The sequence below is a fragment of the Haliotis rubra genome, unplaced genomic scaffold (genome assembly GCF_003918875.1).
Source record: "Haliotis rubra isolate DU_JTF1 unplaced genomic scaffold, ASM391887v1 Scf476, whole genome shotgun sequence".
In the NCBI taxonomy this organism is placed as follows: Eukaryota; Metazoa; Mollusca; class Gastropoda; order Lepetellida; family Haliotidae; genus Haliotis; species Haliotis rubra.
This window is the reverse complement of record NW_025767164.1, coordinates 635,054-647,213: the sequence shown is the minus strand read 5'-3', so window position 1 is coordinate 647,213 and position 12,160 is coordinate 635,054. Positions and strand designations below refer to the sequence as shown.

The window sequence follows — 12,160 nt, the reverse complement described above, 5'->3', positions numbered from 1 at the left end:
GCAAAACATGTAAAAATAAGCAACAAAACATGTAAAAATAAGCAACAAAACATGTAAATAAAAACTACAAAACATGTAAATAAAGCTACAAAATGTGTAAATAAAAGCTACAAACATGTAAATATAAGCAACAAACATGTAAATAATAACTACAAAATATGTAAATAAAGCTACAAAACGTGTAACTTAAAGCTACAAACATGTATATAAAAGCTACAAAACAGGTAAATAAAACTACAAAACGTGTAAATAAAAGCTACAAAACATTGTCCAGAAAAAATACAAAACATCTTAATATACGATCCAAAATGACCTAATATATGTATCAGATTACTGTTTTAAAATGATGCAAGTGCAAAATTTTGATTTACCCTTAAAAAGAAAAGGTGAAATCAAGTATTGCAGCCAAACATGTTGCCAATTTTAATAAAACTTTCCTAATAGACGATCAGGGTAATGAAATGTCATAAGTATCATTTTAGGATCCCATGGAATATGAAATGTTAATACAGATTACTGACCATGTTCTCCAGACATACCACTAAATTAATGAACAGGCACGACAACAAGAGAAAAAAACATACAAGATGATATTAATTTTCACACATTCACCAAAATTTAAAAGTCATTTGCCCACTTCTGCTGACAAACCAATTCTTACTATTCAAATATCCCACTATCATGAAGTTTAAACGTTCAGAACGCTCACGTTATACAAGAGTGATTGAGTTTTACGTTGCTTTAGCAATATTCCAGCAATATCACGACGGGGGACATAGAAATGGGCTTCACACATTGTACCCATGTGGGGAATCGAACCCAGGTCTTCGGCGTGACGAGCGAACGCTTTAACCACCTGATTACCCCACGCAGAAGCTATAACAGAACAAACACTGATCCTACTTCACGTGAAAACGTTCTGATAACCTTCGTGAAGATTTTAAACAATTCTTAAATTTACATTCTTGTGGGCGTAATAATGTCTACCACACCTTGTCCTTCGGTCTACAACAAGGTGTGGTCTCTGTTCGTGAGAAACACGTTATCTGGAAGCACCTGCTCCGCGATCACGAGGAACATGTTTATGAACATGGATTATGTGTGGCGAGACCGGAGGTGGTGTGGTAAAATGTACTTCAAGGTCAGTTGATTGGTTGCACTCAGCAGTATTCCAGCTAATGGCGCCGATCTGGAAATAATCAAGTCTGGACCAGACAATCAACAATATGATCATCGATCTATGCAATTGGGATACGATGGCATGGTCAACGAGTCTGACCACCCGATCCCGTTAGTGAGTTTACAGCGTTGACCTGCACATACGTGTGTTGCAATTGTGTGCGGGTGTCGACCGATCTATCCACCACCCCATGTAGATGTTAAGGGTAATGTACGGGTCGGGTATTCCCAAGTTAAGAGACCGCCTCCGTGGTGTAGTGGTTAGAGCGTCCGCCCGAAGAGCGGAAGGTCGCGGGTTCGATCCCCGACCGCGTCATACCAAAAGACGTTAAAATATGGTATTTGTTGGTCCCTGCTTGGTGCTCGGCATTAATGGGTACAACAAGGACTGGTCGGCTCGGAGTCAGTATAATGTGTCTGAGTGGGGTATTCATGCTTCACTGCGGCATGGTATCTCAGTGGGCTAGCACTATAAAACCAGCTTAAGTCTGGGCTAGTACAAGCAGCCACACATACACATACACACGCATGCACGTCGTCATATGAGCGAAATATTCTCAAGCACGACGTTAAACCCAATTTCACCTCACCTCACCTCACCCAAGTTAAGACACAGTAAATTCGCATTTGTAAAAACCTAATCCTAATTATTTGGCTATGACGTAACCATGGTATGTCTGGGACAAATTCCTGAATCCGTGAAGATCCGGATTAAAACTGGACTTCGGCGATTAACGGGATCGTGTGATGAGGTTCGAGGCTTGGTTGACACATGTCATTGTATCCCATTTGCGTAGGTCTGTGTTCATGCTGTTGCAGAATTTTTTGTCCTAAAAGTAATAAAGATGTTTACCAAACTATCATTAAAATATTGACACAGTTCACTATTTGTTACGAGGGAGGAGTGCAGAGAAAGGGAAAGCCAGGTGTTCGAGAAGCAAGTTCACAGACAAAGTTGGCTGTCCCTTTCTCTGCACTCCTCCCTCGTAACAAATAGTGAACTGGTCAATATTTTAATGATAGTTTGTTAAACAACTTTTTTATATTTAGGACAAATATTCTGCAAAATTCTCGCAGAGTGGGTATAATGTTTTGATTATGATCAGCGTTTCATTGAGTATTTTATGTTTATTAGTGTTCGTGTTAGATTGCAATTCATCGATCCTCTTTTGAGCCAAACGGACTATAGTTAAAATATAAAATCTAGTACTTGACATTCTGGAGGCCTGGGAGTTTGCAAAAAGATAACTGTTCCCGGAAATGCTTGAAAACAATTTGTTCCCAGGTGAATATGATAAAATACAATAATATAAAAATCGTTCATTCAGTGGCGAACATGCATGCCAGTTATATACCACAATAATAGAGGGTTCAAGTAATTTCTTACCTTTTGAATAACGGTCTCACAAATGAAGTTAGGCACAGTCACTCAGATTTTTAAACCAGATGTCTGATCACGAGACTGTCCTTATCAGATTACAAGAGGTCCCTTCCCAAAGGTAACGGCCACGTATGTACTACCCGTACCCCAATATGTAAAATCAAGACAATATGTAAACAAATAACGCAATGTGTAAAAACGTAACGCTAAACGTAAAAAGTAACGCAATATGTAAAAAATTTCTTTAACGCAATACGTTAACACCTAACGCAAAATGTAAAAACAATTTTTCACGCAATTTGTAAAAGATTGACGGAATATGTAAAATCCAGCTTTTCTTGTTGTTTATAAATCTTGGCGACTGAAATTCATTTTTTTAGAAACTTTACTTTATTGTTTTTCAAAATAACTAAGGAATTAACCTCGTTTCTAACTTAATTGAAAACTGGTCAACAGGGTCATAAAACATCAAAGTAAAGCCTAAAATTGTATAATAATATTATTATTATTATTATTATAGTATATTTATATAGCGCACATATCCACGCAACTGGTGCATGCACAAGGCGCTGGTATTTTTCCTCGATCATTGGATGTCAATCTCAACGGCACATCGTATTATCAATCTCAACTCCCTGGGGAGTATACAGATTACATATACATGTATAGAGATACTTGATATCATAATCTATGTTAGACAGTATCCAAGGAAATCATTTTATTCTTCATAGTATTTTTACATAAATGGTCCTATGGGTTGTATTCATTATGTCCTATTCAAGAAGGTTTTACTTTGTAGCCTTTTTTATCCCATAACGCGCATGTAGCGATAAGTTTGGGAATATAACATTACTCTCCATCCGTCAGTCTGTCCGTCCAAACACCTGGTTTGCGCTATATCTCAAGAAGTGGTTTATCAATTATTAATGATATTTGGTACGGTAACCAAGCTTCAACTTGAAGTTATGCAGATATCAGTTTTTAGTCTTTTTTTCTTCTTTTCATTGTTTTTGTTGAGAGACCAGTTTTTTCAGAGTTTTCCTATTTAGTGGTGAATTAATAGCAAAATATTTTCCTTTATGGAATTAATGCATTTGTTACTTTTCCTGGAAGACAGATAAATAGTGTTGTTTTTTTACAATCGCACCTCAAAATACACAAATGAAATGCAACAAATCCTGATAAAAAGTCTTCGCATAGGAATAACGAGAGACTTTAAAAGTTGTTTCAGAAACACTTTAAATGAATTTTTGAGAACATATCATATTTATCATTATGTATTTTCATATACTATATTACTCCAAAATGTGAAAATTACTGCATATGTATAAATGTGTCGCTGAACACAAATATCGTTGATTTAGAAGTGGTAAATCCATCGCAGTTTTAGGTATAATGGACATGTAAGATGCACCAGGGGGATTCGGGTATTTCCATTCCAATCATATCTGATTTCCTTCAATCAATTCACAGCTAATATTGCTGCAAATGAAATCGATTAAGAACAGAGACATTTGGAATTGGTTCCCGATGTTGATCGCTCAAATTGAATGGAATAGTTATTGTATTTGATGCAATTTAAGCAATATGGAATATTGATGTAAATGGGTAAGAGGACTCACTGTTCACGGTTTTAGAAAACTAGATCCATTAAAAATGCCAATGCCAAGATCAATGATACCTGCATATAATTGGAAAATCACAAACCACGCCTAAGAAATTATAATCGTAATTCACCATTTATTCACATATATTGCCATTCTCTGTGTATTCTGTGACATTCATGTGATGAAAAGACGTAGTATCAAACATTGTTACAAATGGAAGCAGTTATTCTACTGTATATCTAAATGGAGACGTCTCACTGTAATTAACGTCTTGAATACCTGAAAGTGTGCTTAACCTCACTCACTCACGGGACATACGGTGATCACCTGATTCTCACGGTTGTATCGAGAATCCTTGGTCAAAATCTTTGATGTAAACGGAACAGTCACAAGAGATTCTACAAGAGAGAGAGAGGGAGACAGAGAGAGAGAGAGAGAGAGAGAGAGAGAGAGAGAGAGAGAGAGAGAGAGAGAGAGAGAGAGAGAGAGAGAGAGAGAGAGAGAGAGAGAGAGAGAGATTATTTTATTAGTTCATTTTACTTTTATAATATTTTTAAACAGAGAGAGAGAGAAGAGAGAATATCTTCTTTTATCAGCAGCGGAATGGACAGTTTCACCCATCGTTGTCCATACCCAAAATATCTATTGGTACAAACCTTCTTGAATTAAGACATGATAAATCGGATAACCCATAATGCCATTTATGTAATCAGAGTTTGAAGAATACAATTATTCTTTAATACTTTCGAAAATAGACTATAAGATCGATTCAAATATCTCTTTATACAAGTAAATTATATGTTTATCGATTATAGTTTCATGTATACTGAACAAGGAGATAAAATGTTGTAAAAAAAGTAATATGAAATTCATTTTGTCAGAAACATTGCCATATCTTAGTTTTTGAAAATAAAGTCATTTTTTGCCAAGTTTGTGAAAACTAATGGATTTCGATTGCCACCCCTAATATTCAAACCTAAAACTGGATTTTACATGTTGCGTTAATTTTTTACATATTAAGTTAAAATTGTTTTTACATTTTGCGTTAGGTGTTGTACATTTTGTGTTAAGACATTTTTTACGCATTGCGTTAATTTTTTACATATTGCGTCATTTTTTACGCTTTGCGTTAGTTTTTACCTATTGTCTTTATTTTACACATTGGGGTTGTACACCGTAACCACTTGGTGCAAAAGTTGAAAATAATTCGTATTATATCTAAATTTCTATCACAACGCGAAGAAACGATATTTCCCAAATACTTACGCTGGGAAATGAACTCTTCATCCAGTAGCCATGTGACCACTTTTTGAAATATACGTATCATTTGGCAACACGTTTACAGAGATGTGGAGATGACCACTCAACATGGTGTGTAAATATGGTCATTGTTTTCTTGTTTTTCTGGCATGCGTAATGATATAAGTGAGTGAGTGAGTTTAGTTTTACGCCAATCTCAGCAATATTCCAGCTGTATGCCGGCGGTCTGTAAATAATCGAGTCTGGACCAGACAATCCAGTAATCAACAGCATGAACATTGATCTACGCAATTGGGATACGATGACATGTGTCAACCAAGTCAGCGAGCCTGACCACCTGATCCCGTTAGTCGGCTCTTACTACAAGCATGGATTACTGAAGATCAAATCTAACCCGGACCTTCATGGGTCACTGATCGAAATGCAACCTATTCAGTGACACCATTATGCATATTTAAGGCCGACGCATTTCTGTTTAATCTGGTAAAGCATACTGGGAAAACAGCTACGAGAGATGTATATACATTTGATATATATCTGCCAAGAAAGGAATAAGACCTTATCGCCATATGTGTGTTTCCCAAGTCCCGTAAGCATGAACCGGACAAATCTGGACTGGTTCAGTCGGTGCTTCACAACAACACGGTCGCAGTCAGTGCAAAACTAGCAGCCAGGTTCAAGGAGAACGACTTGGAGATAACTATGACCTGTTTACTGTCAACCCAATGGTCAGAACAGATACCGAACACTTGATAATCATAATAATAAGAAGAAGAATATATATAACGTGCCTTTCCAGGCTTCATATCCTGCTCAAAGCGCACAAGTTATAAGGATGTTCAAAGCGCACAATCTTATTATCATTATTATTATTACCCAGGATAACACAAGCTGCCTGTGAGGCGCTTGAAGCTTAAGGTTAACAGTCGCATGTCTCATCCCACCGGGTACCCATTTTCTGCTGGGTCAACAGGTATCCTGATATCCTGGTAGGAACATCAACCTCCACAACCTATGTTTCTCGTTAGAGACGATGAGGTATAGTCTGTTTGCAGAGAAAGCGTACCGATGAATGTCGCTTTAAACATAAATGTAAATCAAATAAAGTGAAATTAAGATTGCGAATCCTCATAATTTGACCTTGTCAATTGAACATTTAATTCTGAGAATTTTATTCAACTTAGGATAAAAGTTGTTTAACAAACGATCATATACTGAGTCAAAAAAGAAACTTCACAAAATGTAATTTGAAATATAATGAATAATTTTTCTCTGATGATACATCAATCTAAACGAAATGGGATCCCTATCTTTCGCCTCTAGAAAAACGTTAGCAAAACCCACTCAAACCCATCCATTCGTCGTGCAAATGACGTTAGTGCCAAATCAGGTTTTGCACGTGATCTTCGCATCGAAGTTTTCTTCATATGCACGTGTTTGCATTGGCCTCAAGAATTGAAAACCCACTTTTAAACCACAGTTCTAACGGTACTTGAAATGCCACGATTGTCAAATGTGCAACGTGAACGTGCCGTTGGCATGTTGCAAGCGGGAAGATCAGTTATTGACGTCGCAAGAGCAATGGGATGCAGCCGTCGTACTGTGTATGACTTGCGAGGTCGTCCACAACAAACTGGCACCACTTCTGATCGACCAAGGTCGGGTCGTCCACGTGTGACGTCACGAGCAGAAGACCGTCAAATCGTCCTACGTCACCTACGTGACAGATTTCTGCCGGCTACACGAACCAGGGCTGAGATGTTTAGAGGTCGACTGTCCTCACAGACCATTCGCAATCGGTTGCGGGCTGGCAATCTCTATTCTCGACGTCCATATCGTGGGCCAATATTGACGCCGTTTCATCAACGTCAACGTCTGCTGTGGGCCCAACGTCACCTCCGATGGACCCAGAGAGACTGGAATCGAGTCGTCTTTAGCGATGAATCCAGCTTTACCCTCAGATTCACGGATGGCAGGCATAGAGTCTGGAGACGACGTCGTGAACGGTATGCCCAATGTTGTGTACAGGAAGTCGACAGATTCAGGGGCGGAAGGTGCATGGTGTGGGGTGCTTTCTGTGGGAACAACCGTTCCGGACTTCTGGTCATCCGTGGAAACCTCACAGCTGCTGCTTACCGCGACCAGGTGATCACCCCTGAACTCGTTCCTTTCATGGCGGCTCATGGCCCAGGTCTACAGTTCCAGCATCATAATGCTCGGCCGCATACCGCGATGTTGACACGAAATTTCCTTCAAAACGCTGGAATCAACGTCATGGACTGGCCATCGAGGTCCCCTGACCTTAATCCAATAGAGCACGTTTGGGATGCACTTGGGAGAAGGCTTCGTGGTCTTAGGAACCAACCTCAGAATTTGCAGGAACTTGGCGCTGCCTTGCAAGAGCAATGGCGCAGAATCCCCAACCACGTGTTCACAAGCATCAGGCAGTCGATGAGGAGACGGTGTTTGGCAGTGGTGAATGCGCGGGGCGGCCATACACGATATTGAACTGAGAAATTTCGCATGTTTCTTCTTGTAACTTGACATTCTGTATACCCATGTTTTGGAACGGCGGTGTAGCCTAATGGAACTGATTATGGCACTGTCAGTGCATCGAGTACATCACACAGATCTCAGCAATGAAATAATAACAATTTAACCATCTTACCATCTCTTGTTCTTTTATAGTGCCCTGAAGAAAGAATGTGAAGTTCTTTTTGACTCAGTATAGTTTCAAGTCGCTATTATTGTTTTGTATTACAAGACGGGTAAGCGCAGTAGTTGGAACAGTAAAACAAATGCACGTGCGGTTCGTGATGAGCGTTAACTTAGACCAACCCTACATGTTCTCGGTGTTTCATTTAATGTGCATACCCCCTTGTAATACAAACCAATAAGAGCGATTTGAAACTATGACCGTTTGATAAAAAACTTTTATTCTAAGTTGAATAAAATTCTGAGATTTAAATGTTCAATTGGTAAAGTCAGATTTTGAGGATTCGCAATCTGAATTTCACTTTATTTGATTTACATTTTTGTTTAAAGTGAAATTCATCGGTACGTTTTCACTGCAGACAGACTATAGTCAGGTTTGCTGATATTTTCTGGATGCCATCGTATCCTAGTTCCTGGAACGACTGGATTGTCTGGTCCGGACTGTCGTCATTTTGCTGGAAATTGTCTGATATCTGGAATATTGTTAAAAGCGGCGTAAAACCATGCTCACTCACTACTCTCATATGCTCTGGTCTTGATGTAGGAGGAATACTGTCAAGGGGCATTAAACCTGACTCACATTCATACCATGATCATCATGGATTGTCACGACCAGCAACTCTTGATGATTGGTTGATTGTTGTTTTACGCCGCACTCAGCACTATTCCACCTGTTTGGTGACGGTCTGTAAATAATCGAGTCTAACACCAGACAATCCAGTGATCAACAGCATGAGCATCGATCTACGCAATTGGGATACGATGACATGTGTCAACCAAGTCAGCGAGCCTGATCACCCAGTCCCGTTAGTCGCCTCTTACGACAAGCACGGGTTACTGGCAAATCTTGTGGGCGATCCTTACGAACGGTGACATTTGAACGGAAAGTCTTTAACGGCGATTCTTTTCTCCACCTAATATAGATATGTTGGTACCATAAGAGTTAAGCTTATGAGGTAGAGTTACGTCCCTTAGTAGCGCAAGGATCCCCTGGTCTTGTCACTGAAATAATCGCTCAGCTTTCAAACCATCGGTGGGAGGAGCGGGGATTCACATATCAGGTAAGACAATAATATCATAACAGAATATATATAGGTTGTTAAAGATTCTTTATTCATAACACCAACATCTATTTACCAAAGCTCTGTATGAACATAATCATCGTCTTCATCTGAAATAATAAGGATTAGATTCGTTTAGAATTGACGTATAAAGCATACAAATTATGATAACGTTGTGACTGACATGTGAAGAAGTGTCAAATGCCGTGTCATGTATTGAATATTGCATAAATATTCCATCAATGTCACGCCGCTTACAGTACAGTTTAACGTCACCTTCTGCAATATTCCATCAATGTCACGGAGACTTACAGTACAGTTTTACGTGACCTTCTGCAATATTCCATCAATGTCACGGTGACCTAGCTGCAGTACAGTTTTACGTTACCTTCTGCAATATTCCGTCAATGTCACGGTGACCTAGCTACAGTACATTCTACAGTATTCCGTCAATGTCACGGTGACCCAGCTACAGTACAGTTTTACGTTACCTTCTGCAATATTCCGTCAATGTCACGGTGACCTAGCTACAGTACATTCTACAGTATTCCGTCAATGTCACGGTGACCCAGCAATTTACAGTTTTACGTTACCTTCTGCAATATTCCGTCAATGTCACGGTGACCTAGCTACAGTACATTCTACAGTATTCCGTCAATGTCACGGTGACCCAGCTACAGTACAGTTTTACGTTACCTTCTGCAATATTCCGTCAACGTCACAGTGACCTAGTTACAGTACATTCTACAGTATTCCGTCAATGTCACGGTGACCCAGCTACAGTACAGTTTTACGTTACCTTCTGCAATATTCCGTCAATGTCACGGTGACCTAGCTACAGTACATTCTACAGTATTCCGTCAATGTCACGGTGACCCAGCTACTGTACAGTTTTACGTTACCTCCTGCAGTATTCCATCTATCTCACGGCGGCTCACAGTACAGTTTTACGTTACTTTTTGCTTTTGTCTGATACCGCTGCATTTTAGCATTAAAATTATGCATTTTAAACACATTCTGCTCCAACAGCTTTCAAGGGAGGTAAGAGATATGATTATGAATTAATCATATAAACATGGATACATACTTGACCATAGTGCTTGGTAAACTCTGCCTCTGTGACCTTGCCATCGCCTGCAACAAGAATTCAGAAACGAATGTGGAAATAGGTGGTTTTCTTATCTAGATCTTGCATTAATTTAGCCAGATAGCGATGTGTCGAAGCAAATCTGTTTAATCTGGGAAGGTGTAATAATTGTCAGACATCTGCCAGGCAAATGTGCCTGTGATTTTTCTGATGAAATAAATCTGTTATCACAAATTTGGTAGTACGGTTCGTTTATATCACAGGAATCACTTGAATGTTTTCATTTCTCGAAATAATGCAACTGACTGTTGGAGAGAAATAACAGATACTGCTAAAATATTAATTGTTGCAAGATGCGTTCTTTTTACGCTCATGGGTTTAAATTAGAAAAGATCTTGCTTTGACTATGTAACTGAAATGGTCAAGTTGTGGTACATGATTTTTGTTTTGCTTGTTGTTTTACACCGCACTCAGCAAATTACAGCAAAATGGCGGCGGTCTGTTAATAATCAACTCTGGACCAGACCATCCAGTGGTCAACAGCATGAGCGTCGATCTACGCAATTGGGATACGATGACATGTGTCAGCCAAGTCAGCGAGCCTGACCACCCGATCAATTTGTCACCTCTTACAACTGGGTTGCTGAAGGTCAATTAAAGGGATCTTCACAGGTTTGTGGTACATGAAATGCAGCAATATATTCACGTACAACATATTATATACATCCCAAAGAAAATCGGGGCGGTGGGGTAGCCTAGTGGTCAAAGCGTTCGCTCGTCACGGTGAAGGCTCGGGTTCGATTCCCCACATGGGTACAATGTGTGGAGACAATTTCTGGTGTCCCCTACCGTGATATTGCTGAAATATTGTAAAACTCACCCAAAGAAAATCAAATTTACTGAATGTTACACGTTTACGATATACAATAATTATATCATACCACTGTCGTTCAGAGGAAACCCTTGAAGATCCAGGTTAGAATTGATCTTCAGTTGATCAAGATGCCACTAACGGGATCGGATGGTAAGGCTCGCTGACTTGGTTGACACATGTCATCGTAACGCAATTGCGTATACCGATGCTCATGATGTTGATCACTGGATTGTCTGGTCCAGATTCGATATTTACAGACAGTCGACATAAAGCTGGAATATTGATGAATGCAAAAAAAAAGCTCACTCACTCACCCAACCCATCCATCCACCCACTCACTCACTCGTTCAGGGGAAAACCGAGATGAATCAGGATATGCGACATTTTGTTTGACGACATACAACATGTTTTAAGGCATACCATTGGAGTCGAAGACGTGAAGGACGGTAGGCAGTTCTGATCTGTAAATAACGCCGTCCTTGTTAGGGTCGAGGAAGTCGAAGAAAATAGATGACTCTTTTCCCGAGTCTCCAGTCGCCTGGAAATACTCCGCCTTGGTCACCTGACCGTCCTCTGGAATGAATGAGTATGTCAGTGAGTGAGTGTGGTTTTACGCAGGCAATAGTTCACTTGCTTGGCACTTGCTTGACAACGACAGTACGTTCACTTGCTTGACAACGACAGTACGTTCACTTGCTTGACAACGACAGTACGTTCACTTGCTTGACAACGACAGTACGTTCACTTGCTTGACAACGACAGTACGTTCACTTGCTTGACAACGACATTACGTTCACTTGCTTGACAATGACAATACGTTCACTTGCTTGACAACGACAGTACGTTCACTTGCTTGACAATGACAATACGTTCACTTGCTTGACAACGACAGTACGTTCACTTGCTTGACAACGACAGTACGTTCACTTGCTTGACAACGACAGTACGTTCACTTGCTTGACAACGACAATACGTTCACTTGCTTGACAACGACAT

General features: G+C 39.7%; 1 protein-coding gene across 2 annotated transcripts in view; it reads right to left on the bottom strand.

Moving 5' to 3' along the window:
- LOC124290851 (guanylyl cyclase-activating protein 1-like) overlaps positions 1-2,666 on the bottom strand; it is a 51,152-nt gene extending 48,486 nt beyond the window's left edge. Inside the window, exon 1 of one of the 2 annotated variants that reach the window (XM_046727696.1) lies at positions 2,567-2,666. The gene's annotated coding sequence lies outside the window, so the exon portion shown is untranslated. The remainder of the gene's footprint in view (positions 1-2,566) is intronic. The other variant, XM_046727698.1, reaches the window with a different exon arrangement.
- Positions 2,667-12,160: the final 9,494 nt, after the last annotated feature.